This window comes from Rhinopithecus roxellana, chromosome 7 (assembly GCF_007565055.1).
Source record: "Rhinopithecus roxellana isolate Shanxi Qingling chromosome 7, ASM756505v1, whole genome shotgun sequence".
Taxonomy (NCBI): Eukaryota; Metazoa; Chordata; class Mammalia; order Primates; family Cercopithecidae; genus Rhinopithecus; species Rhinopithecus roxellana.
In genome coordinates this window covers 25,193,564-25,204,049 of record NC_044555.1, presented here as the reverse complement: position 1 = coordinate 25,204,049, position 10,486 = coordinate 25,193,564, and positions in this window count along the sequence as shown.

The window sequence follows — 10,486 nt, the reverse complement described above, 5'->3', positions numbered from 1 at the left end:
TATGCCTGTTATAAAAATCCATTACTAGGCCGGGCGCGGTGGCTCAAGCCTGTAATCCCAGTACTTTGGGAGGCCGAGACGGACGGATCACGAGGTCAAGAGATGGAGACCATCCTGGCTAACACGGTGAAACCCCGTCTCTACTGAAAAATACAAAAAAACTATCCGGGTGAGGTGGCGGGCGCCTGTAGTCCCAGCTACTCGGGAGGCTGAGGCAGGAGAATGGCGTAAACCCGGGAGGCAGAGCTTGCAGTGAGCTGAGATCCGGCCACTGCACCCCAGCCTGGGCGACAGAGCGAGACTGTCTCAGAAAAATAAAATAAAATAAAATAAAAATCCATTACTAGCTTCTCTTTTTCATATGGGCCCTGATGCATAAAAGTATACCTATCCTCTGGTCTTTCCCTCCCCCTCCCATTTCCTCTTCTTTTATGTTTACTTTCTCTGAACTCTTTGCTTAGTCTCTTTCTCCTTCTGCCCCTGGCAGTTTCCACTGCTGATCCCCTTTCTTCTTTTTCTGGGGCCAGTCTTTTAGCATCCTTCAACAAGGTTATGCACTCAGTTAATCTATAAATGGTATCAGGCCATTAAGATATAAGTTAAGAGAAAGGAGGCATAAACACCATCCTGCTTTACTTGTGCTTGTGCTTTGGTGTACTCAGAGACTTCTTCCTACCCTGAGACTTTCTATCTTCAACTTTTAAAAAAGGAAGACCCAGGCCGGGCATGGTGGCTCACGTCTGTAATCCCAGCACTTTGGGAGGCCAAGGCGGGCGGATCACGAGGTCAGGAGATCCAGACAATCCTGGCTAACACGATGAAACCCCGTCTCTACTAAAAATACAAAAATTAGCCGGGCGTGGTGGCAGGCGCCTGTAGTCCCAGCTACTTGGGAGGCTGAGGCCGGAGAATGGAATGAACCCGGGAGGCGGAGCTTGCAGTGAGCCGAGATGACGCCACTGCACTCAGGCCTGGGTGACAGAGCGAGACTCTTGTCTCAAAAAAAAAAAAAAGACCCTCAGTCTGGCGCGGTGACTCACGCCTGTAATCCCAGCACTTTGGGAGGCTGAGGCAGGTGGATCACAAGGTCAGGAGATCGAGACCATATCGGCAAACATGGTGAAACCCCATCTCTACTAAAAATACAAAAAAATTAGCCGGGCATGGTGGCGGGTGCCTGTAGTCCCAGCTACTCGGGAGGCTAAGGCAGGAGAATGGCGTGAACCTGGGAGGCTGAGCTTGCAGTGAGCAGAGATCGCGCCACTGCACTCCAGCCTGGGTGACAGAGTGAGACTCCACCTCAAAACAAAACAAAACAAAACAAAACCCTCTCCCACTATAGGAGCAATACATGTTTATTAAAGAAAAATGATAAAATACAGAAAAAAAGTTACAAAGTACTTATAGTCTTATCATCCAATGAAAACCACAGTTAATATTTTGGTATATTTCTTTCCAGTATTATTTTTTCCCACATGGATTTTTAAAAATTGTAATCACATTGTACATACAATTTTGTATTCTTGTTTTTTCCTCAATGTATAAGCATGTATTCAAATAATTATACAGGTTCATAAATATAATTTTCATGACTGTGTAATATTCTGTCAGTTGGATGTACCATTGGTTAATCATTTCTGAATTTTTAGCCATTTATCTTTTTTCTTTTTTGAAAAAATAGAGATGGGGGTCTCGCTCTGTTGCTCAGGCCGGTCTCGAACTTCTGGCTTCAAGAGATCCTCCTACCTTGGCCTCCCAGAGTGCTGGGATTACAGGTGGTGAGCCACCATACCCAGCCCATTTATCTTGAAGTGGTATTAAAATGAGGATTTATACAAGCATTAATTACCAGGGATCTATGTTAAGCACATATAGATGGTCCCAAAACAGTAATTGCCTATGTAATCACTGAAAAATGATAGTTCAATGAAAGCAGCAGGTTTTCAGTGAATGGTAGTTTTCTCCATAAAGTTTAAGAGTAGTGAATTTTTTAAATTTATTTTTAATTTATTATTATTTTTTGAGACGGAGTCTCACCCTGTTGCCCAGGCTGGAGTGCAGAGGTGCAGTTTCGGCTCACTGCAACCTCCACCTCCCGGGTTCAAGTGATTCTTCTGCCTCAGCCTCCCGAGTAGCTGGGACTATAGGCATGCGCCACCACACCTGGCTAATTTTTTTTTTTTTTTTTTTTTTGTATTTTTAGTAGAGACAGGGTTTCACCATGTTGGTAAGGCTGGTCTCAAACTCCTGACCTCAAATGATCTGCCCACTTCGGCCTCTCAAAGTGCTGAGATTACAGGCATGAGCCACTGCGCCCAGCCTGTTTTAAATGTTTAAAAATGAGATGGGGGTCTCACTATACTGACCAGGCTAGTCTTGAACTCCTGAGCTCAAGCGATCCTTGCACCTCAGCCTCCCAAAGTGCTGGGATTACAGGCATAATCCACCACACCTGGCCAAGAGTAGTGAATTTTATAGTAGTGTCAGGACCTCCCTCTCTATTATGGCATCCTGGTGTAGTAGAAAGAAAAAAAATACTTTGGAATCAGACATTCTTTCCTTTATTCAAAAAATATTGATTGAGTATCTATTGTGTGCCAGGGACTGTAAATACACTAATAAGAAAAACCAGGCTGGGCGCAATGGCTTATGCCTGTAATTCCAGCACTTTGGGAGGTCGAGGCAGGTGGATTGCTTGAGTCCAGGAGTTCAAGACAAGCCTGGGCAACATGGAGAAACACCATGTCTACCAAAAATACAAAAGTTAGCTGGGCATGGTGGTGTGCACCTATAGTCCCAGCTACTCTAGAGGCTGAGGTGGGAGGATTGCTTGAATTCAGGAGGCAAAGGTTGCAGTGAGCCAAGATCGTGCCACTGCACTCCAGCCTGGGCTACAGAGCGAGACTCCATCTAAAAACAAAAACAAAAACAAAAACAAAACCAGCAAGAAAAAACTCAAGTGCTTCCCCTCATGGAGCATATAGTTTAGTGGAGTTCACAAGCAATCAAACAAGCAATTACATATAGCATGATAAGTGCTAAGATGGGGGAAATATGGGGGAATACACATGTATAAAAGAAGAAACCTAATTTGAAGTTGGGGGGTCAGGAAGGCTTCCCAGAGAAAGTGGCATGTAAGCTTAGATGTGAAGGATGAGTAGGAGTTAGCAAGCTAAAGATACAGAGGGGACTGGGGAAGAGACTACGTGTTCCAGACAGAGGGAATAGCAAGTATAAGGTCTTATAAGTATGTGAAAGACTCTCTTTTATCTGAAGATGCCATTATTTTGCCTTCACTCTTAAAGGATATTTTTACAGAATATAATATACTAGACTGACAGTCATTTTCTTCCCGCCAGTTTAAAGATGTTTTCCGACTGCCATCTAGTCTCCATAGTTCCTGAGGAGAAGTCCATGGTAATTTGAATCATTGTATGCAATGTTGTTCTTCTCTGGCTGCTTTCAAGATTTTCTGTTTATTTTTTGGCTCTCAGCAGTGTTTTTTTTTTTTTTTTTTTTTTTGAGATGGAGTTTTGTTCTTGTTGCCCAGGCTGGAGTGCAATCTTGGCTCACTGCAACCTCTGCCTCCTGGGTTCAAGCGATTCTCCTGCCTCAGCCTCCTGAGTAACTGGGATTACACACATGCACTACCACGCCCGGCTAATTTCGTATTTTTTGTAGAGACGGGGTTTCTCCTTGTTGGTCAGGCTGGTGTCGAACTTCTGACCTCAGGTAATATGCCCGCCTCAGCCTCCCAAAGTGCTGGGATTACAGGCGTCAGCCACTGCGCCTGGCCCGCTCTCAGCAGTTTTAACTATGATTCAAGTAGGTGCAGTTTTCTTAATATTTATTCTTTTTGAGGTTTGCTGAGCTTGAATCTGTAAATGTATAACTTTGCCAAGTTTGGGACGTGTTCAACCATTATTTCTTCAAATAATGCTTCTGCTCTATTCTCTCTTTCTCCTTCTTCACACATATTTTATTTTATTTGAGACAGAGTCTCACTCTGTCGCCCAGCCCAGGCTGGAGTGCAGTGGCACAATCTCGGTTTACTGCAACATCCGCCTCCTGGGTTCAAGTGATTCTTGTGCCTCAGCCACCTGAGTACCTGGGATTACAAGTGTGCACCACCATGCCCGGCTAATTTTTTGTATTTTTAGTAGAGATGGGATTTCACCATGTTGGCCAGGCTGGTCTTGAACTCCTGGCCTCAAGTGATCTGCCTACTTTGGCCTCCCAAAGTGCTGGGATTACAGGCATGAGCCACCACGGCCAGCCTCCTTCACACATATTTTAGACCTCTGATATTGTCTGAGACTCTGTTCATTTTTTAAAAATCCACTCTCTCTCTTCTTGAGATTGAATACTTTTAATTATGATATCTTCAAGTTCACTGACTCCTCTGTTATATTTCATTCTGCCATTAATTCCACACACTTAAATTTTCATTTCAGATACTGTATTTTTTAGTTCTGGAATTCTCATTTAGTTATTTTCTATATTTTCCTTTTCTCTGCTGAGGTTTTCAATTTTTTCATTTGTTACCAGGGTATTTTTCTCTCCTCATTAAGCAATATCATCTTTGAGTTAGCCTCCATTAATTGTCTTTTTCCTTTAGTGTGGGTTACATTTTCCTAATTCTTCACATACAGTTGTCCCTTTGTATCCATGGGGGATTGATTCCAGGAACCCTCTTATGGATACCAAAATCTGAGGATGCTCAAGTCCATTTTATAAAATGGTGTAATTTTGCATATAATCTACACATATTCTCTCATATATTTTATTTTATTGATTGATTGATTGAGATGGAGTCTCACTCTATCGCCCAGGCTGGAGTGCAGTGGCACGATCTCAGCTCACTGCAACCTCCGCCTCGCAGGTTCAAGTGATTCTCCTGCCTCAGCCTTCCGAGTAGCTGGGGACTACAGGCACGTGCCATCTGCCTGGCTAATTTTTGTATTTTTTGGTGGAGACGGGGTTTCTTCATATTGCCCAGGCTGATCTCAAACTCCTGACCTCAAGTGATCTGCCCACCTTGGCCTCCCAGAGTGCTGGGGTTACAGGCGTGAGCCCCTGTGCCTGGCCTGTTTTTTGAATATTTTTGATCTGCAGTTGGTTGAATCCACAGATGCAGAACCCATGGATATGGATAACTGTATTACTTTTAGAGGGGCTCCTGGACATTGTGTATGTTATGTTGTGGAGATTCTGGATTCTGTTATATTCTCTGAGAGGGTAGATGTGTTTCTTTTAGCAGGTAATTAACTTGTTTAGATTCAAACTGTACTTTGCCTTGCCTGTGGTTAGTGGCAGCTCAAATCTTAGTTCCATTCTTTCAGTTTTAGATGGAAACTGCCCTATGCATGCATAGTTCAGAATATGCCTTGGGGAAGAATTTATACAGATAATTTAGGGTTCCTTTTCTCAGAATCTCTCCTTTCTTAGCTATCTCCTCACTTTCCAGAGGCTGTGGTTGTCCCAGGCTCTGTCCTTTGGTTCTTCAGGCTAGAAAGATAAGGATTTCCTAATGGACTTTCAGTGATGTGGCCAGTGATTGCAGCCTGACCTCAGGCTGAGGCCACAAAAATGGGAAACTCACCCCATGCTGACCTCTTATTCCAAGCTCCAATTGCCCTCTGAAATCTGCCTGCTTTTTGTTCATTCTCTGGAGCCTTCAAGTTGTGCGTGCGTGCGTGTGTGTGTGTTTGTGCATGCACACACGCGCGTGTGTATCTGTGCGTGTGTGTGTATTTTGTCCAGAGTTTACAGATGTTATCTATTGAGAATTTACTCCATCATACTGAGAATGGAAACTGTAAGAGATTCTCAGATGAGCTTACTTCATATTTTAGGGGTAAAATCATAGACCTCAACTTCTTTCTTTTTCACCTTGATATTTCTGTATATCATCACCCATTTTCTCCTCTTGCTTCAGAGAAAAAGGCCAACTTGTCCACTTTTTCCCCCACCTCATATTTGTGGCAGGATCTACACTTCACCAATCCATTCATTTACTCAACAAGTATGTATCAAGCCAGGCGCTCTGCTAGGTGTTAGGGGTAACAAGAGCAAGCAAAAATAGACCCCACTTCACTGAAACGGCTCTCTTCTGGGTCATAGGTTGTCAAAAGTCCGGTTTCTTTTCTTTTTCTTTCTTTCTTTTTTTTTTTTTTTTTTGAGACGCAGTTTCGCTCTTTTTCCCAGGCTGGAGTGAAGTGGTGTGATCTTGACTCACTGCAACCTCCGCCCCCTGGATTCAAGCGATTCTCCTGCCTCAGCTGCCCGAGTAGCTGGGATTATAGGCGCCCACCACCACAACTGGCTTTTTATTTTTTATTTTTTATTTTTAGCAGAAACAAGGTTTCTCCATGTTGGCCAGGCTGGTCTTGAACTCCTGACCTCAGGTGAACAGCCCGCCTTGGCCTCCCAAAGTGCTGGGATTACAGGCGTGAACCACCATGCCTGGCAAGTCTGGCTTCTTAATCACCAGATAAAATAACTTTTTCTCAGTCTCATCCTCTCTAACTTCATTGCATCATCCTCCATTAATTCTGGTTACCAGCCTCTCCTTAAAATTTTTCCTTTGCCTTCCAGGTCTTCTCCCACCTTGTTGATTTTTCCTGTCACTTTCCAAGTAGGGGAATTCTCAGAGACTTTGTCCTTGGCTCTTTTCTTCTCTTGTCCTTGGCAGTCTTACTTGATCTTAGAGCTTCAACTACCACTTCCGTGCCCAAGACTCCCAAATCTCTCTCTTCAGCCTTGACCTCTCTCCTGAGGTTGAGACTTGAATTTCAGCTGTTTGTCTCTGCCTGATTGTCTAACAATCACATTAAATTGCAAGTAGTCAAAATCCAACTCATTATCTTGCCTCTGAACCCGCTCTTCCTGCTGTGTTTCCTATTTCAGTTAATTCCTGATACTGGAAGCATAGAGTTAAATAAGAGCTACATTAGGGGTGTTGCAAAAGGGATTCTTGCATTGGGTAGGAAGTTTGATGATAGGGAAAGCTGTGAAGTCCCTTCCAATTCTGTGATTCTATTATGTTCCCAGGCCAGAGCTGTCCATTTCCTTCAAGGGGCTCACAATTGAACCGAGGGAGACAAACCAATTGAGTGATAACTGGTCTTGACTTTGAATGCAGCGGAAATTCAGAGAAAGGAGATAACGTGCACTGAAGTAGTAAGAGAAGACTTTATGAAGAAGAGAACCAAGCCAAGCTCTTCAAAGGTAGAAGCTGTGTCTTTTATTTCATCCATAGTCCCACAGCACCATTCTCTACACACTGTAGAAACTCCATAAAGGCTTTTTGAATGAGTTTGTAATATTATTGATGTTTATTGAGTACACATTGAGTGCACAGTTCTTCACTAAATGATGTAGATGTTAACCAAGATGCAGTCTCTTTTTTAACCAGTCAACCAATGAATATTTACTGAGTGCCTATTATTTATAAAACACGATGCTAGAAATTATAGGGATGCAAGATGCAAGAAAAATATGTCTTAGACCTTCCCTTAGGGAGTTTACAATGTGGTTGGTAAGATGAGACATATATGCACAGGAGGCTAACTAAGAATGTGAGCCAGAGCCAAATGAATGCTATAGACAATAAGTGTAAACACAATTTTTAAAGTACAGGTTACTGTAGACTGGGTGGATATGGAGGCTTTATGGAGGTGGGACCTGCACTGGGCTTTGAAGGATGGGGCAGAAATTAAATAGGCTTCAAGTTGTCATAGTTAAGATACAATTCAACACATGAAGCATCAGACTAAAGGCCAAACAGATGAAGAACAACATCTAGGCAGGAATTTGCAGCTTATATCAGCATTTGCTAGAGTCATTCTATTTCCCTCCCACCATAATCACATTTTTGTTCTTTTTCTTCCTTTTTCCTTTTTAAAATATTTCCCCCCCTTCTCTTTATGGTGACATACAGGGCTAAAATATTCTCCTCTGAGAGACATGTTAAAAGCCTGAGCTCAAAAACCAGACTGGGTTCAAATCCTGATTTTATCACTATTAGCTGTGTGATTTGGGGCAAGTTGCTTAATCCGTCTATTCCTCATCATTACACTACAGATGTAAAAATAGCACCTATGTCATAGGATTGTTTTGAGGATTAACTGAGTTAAAATATATAAAGCACTTAAAATTGTGCCTGGCAGATAGTAAGTGTTCAATAAATGTTAGCTTTTATTAAGGGAAGAAGGCTGGCTAATTCAACATTATTGTCTTTCCAGGTCTTATTGTTTCTAGATAACTAAGTATATAATTAACGAACACCTCTATGGAAGCTGGAGGTCAGACTCTTGTCAGCTGATGGGTTAGGTCTTTAGCAACCCCATTAACATGCATAACAGCCCACTTAGGCTGCTGCCACTTTTTCCCAGATTGCCCTCACCCCTAGGCGACTTAGAGATACTTTTGTGAAATAAATACAATCACCAACTTAAGTAGGCAAGTTGAGTATTTAAAGGGCACTTCATCAACATAGGAAGAGAACTGACAACTTTCAGAAGGGATTTAGTTTAAAGTAGACTATCCCCAGGGAGGCCTCAGGTGAAATGAACGTCAAGAAGGGAACAAGTCACTAATGGTAATAGGCAGCTGGATGGGTGTGTGGAAAGGAGTAGGGTGCTCCATAGAAAGGCGGTTAAGCTCTGAATCCAGATCCCCTGGAATACAGATTGTATGGATATGAGCTCTACTCTTTTGTTTTCACCAGTCTACTACCTGTTTTTACAACCAGACCCTCCCCTCTTACTCCCTCCCTGCAGTTCCAGCCTCCTGCTCCCAGGAACACAAACACCCCAAATTACAGGGTCTTTTGATTTGCCATTTCCTTGGGACAGCCTGAAGGGAGAATCGAAAGAAGTTCTTGTCAGTACGGTTGCATAACACTGAGTCGGAGATTGTGAAATGTCCTTTGAGAAAAATGTACGGGCAGGAAGATGAATAGGTGTCTGTTTGATTAAGGTACAGTACTGCCTGTGGGCAGGATGATGAACTAATGAGATTCCATACAATTTAAAGGTCCTAAATCTTCATTTCTCACCACCCCCATTCTTGACTCCTTTTGGCCAAGAATCACTGTGGTCAAGGAAACGCAGTAGAGAGGAAAGTGCACATCAAGTTCTGATGTCACCTGTTTGTCAAGAGATTTGACTCAGCTACTGTGTGTGTGTGTGTGTGTGTGTGTGTGTGTGTGTGTGTGTGTGAGCTAACTGAGGTACAGAGGATAACTGTGCTTCACCCAACATCACTTAGTAGCTCTGAACTTCTGTGCCTGCCATGAAAAATAAAAAGGGTGCTGTGTGTGTGTGTGTGTATGTGTGTGTGTGTGTGTGTATGTGTGTGTGTGTGTGTGTGTATGAGAGCCAGCTAGCTGTTATTGCCTTATTAATGCAAAGGAGTTAATTAGCCCAGTACCCTCTACTCTCCTCTTCTTTTCACCCTATCAAAATTTTCTCTCAAAGATCATTTATCATTTATTTACACCTCATTGTGAATTTAACTTGCACAATTCTCCTAGGGCCATTTGATTTTAAGCCTTATCTCGTCACTCATCTATATATCTAACTTTTCACTTTCTATGGAATTGGTCCCTCTAGCGCTAAACACATTTAAATCTCTCCTATCCTAAAAAACAAATCCTTCTTTGACTATGCATTGCTCTCTAGCTACATTTCTTTCTTAGGCAAGTTTCTCAAAAGATTCTCTACTAAATGTTTCCACTTCTTCACCTCTGATTCAATTCTCAATTCACTATGATCTGGATTCTACTCCCAGGACTCTACTGAAACTGTTCTCATTTAAGTAATTATTAAATCTAGTGGACATTTATCAGGGCTTATCTTATTTGACCTTTCTACTGTATTAAACACTATTAACCACCTATTTGCTCCTTTTAGAAACATTTTCATTCATTGCCTTCAGATCATTATTGTCTTCTGGCTCTCTTCCTACCTCTCTGACCACTCCTTCCTGATATCCTTCACAGGCTTTTTTTTTTTTTTTCTTTCCAAGATGGAGTCTTGCTCTGTTGCCCAGGCTGGAGTGCAGTGGCTCAATCTCAGCTAACTGCAACCTCCGCCTCCCAGGTTCAAGCAATTCTCCTGCCTCAGCCTCCCGAGTAGCTGGGACTACAGGCGCATGCCGCCACGCCCATCTACTTTTTTGTATTTTAGTAGACACCGGTTTTCACCGTGTTGCCCAGGCTGGTCGCCAACTCCTGCACTCAGGCAATCTGCCCGCCTTGGCCTCCCAAAGTACTGGGATTACAGGCGCCAGCCACCGTGCCTGGCCCACAAGCTGTTCTTTTCTGTGCCTGCCCTTTAATGTTTTTCCCAAATGGAAATAGTTTTACTTTTTCTGGTTAAAAAAGAAATGTAAGTTTATTGTTAAAAAATCAGATCCTTTAGAAAATTATAAAAATATAAAATCCAACTGAAACCCCACCACACAGAGGTAACCACTGCTA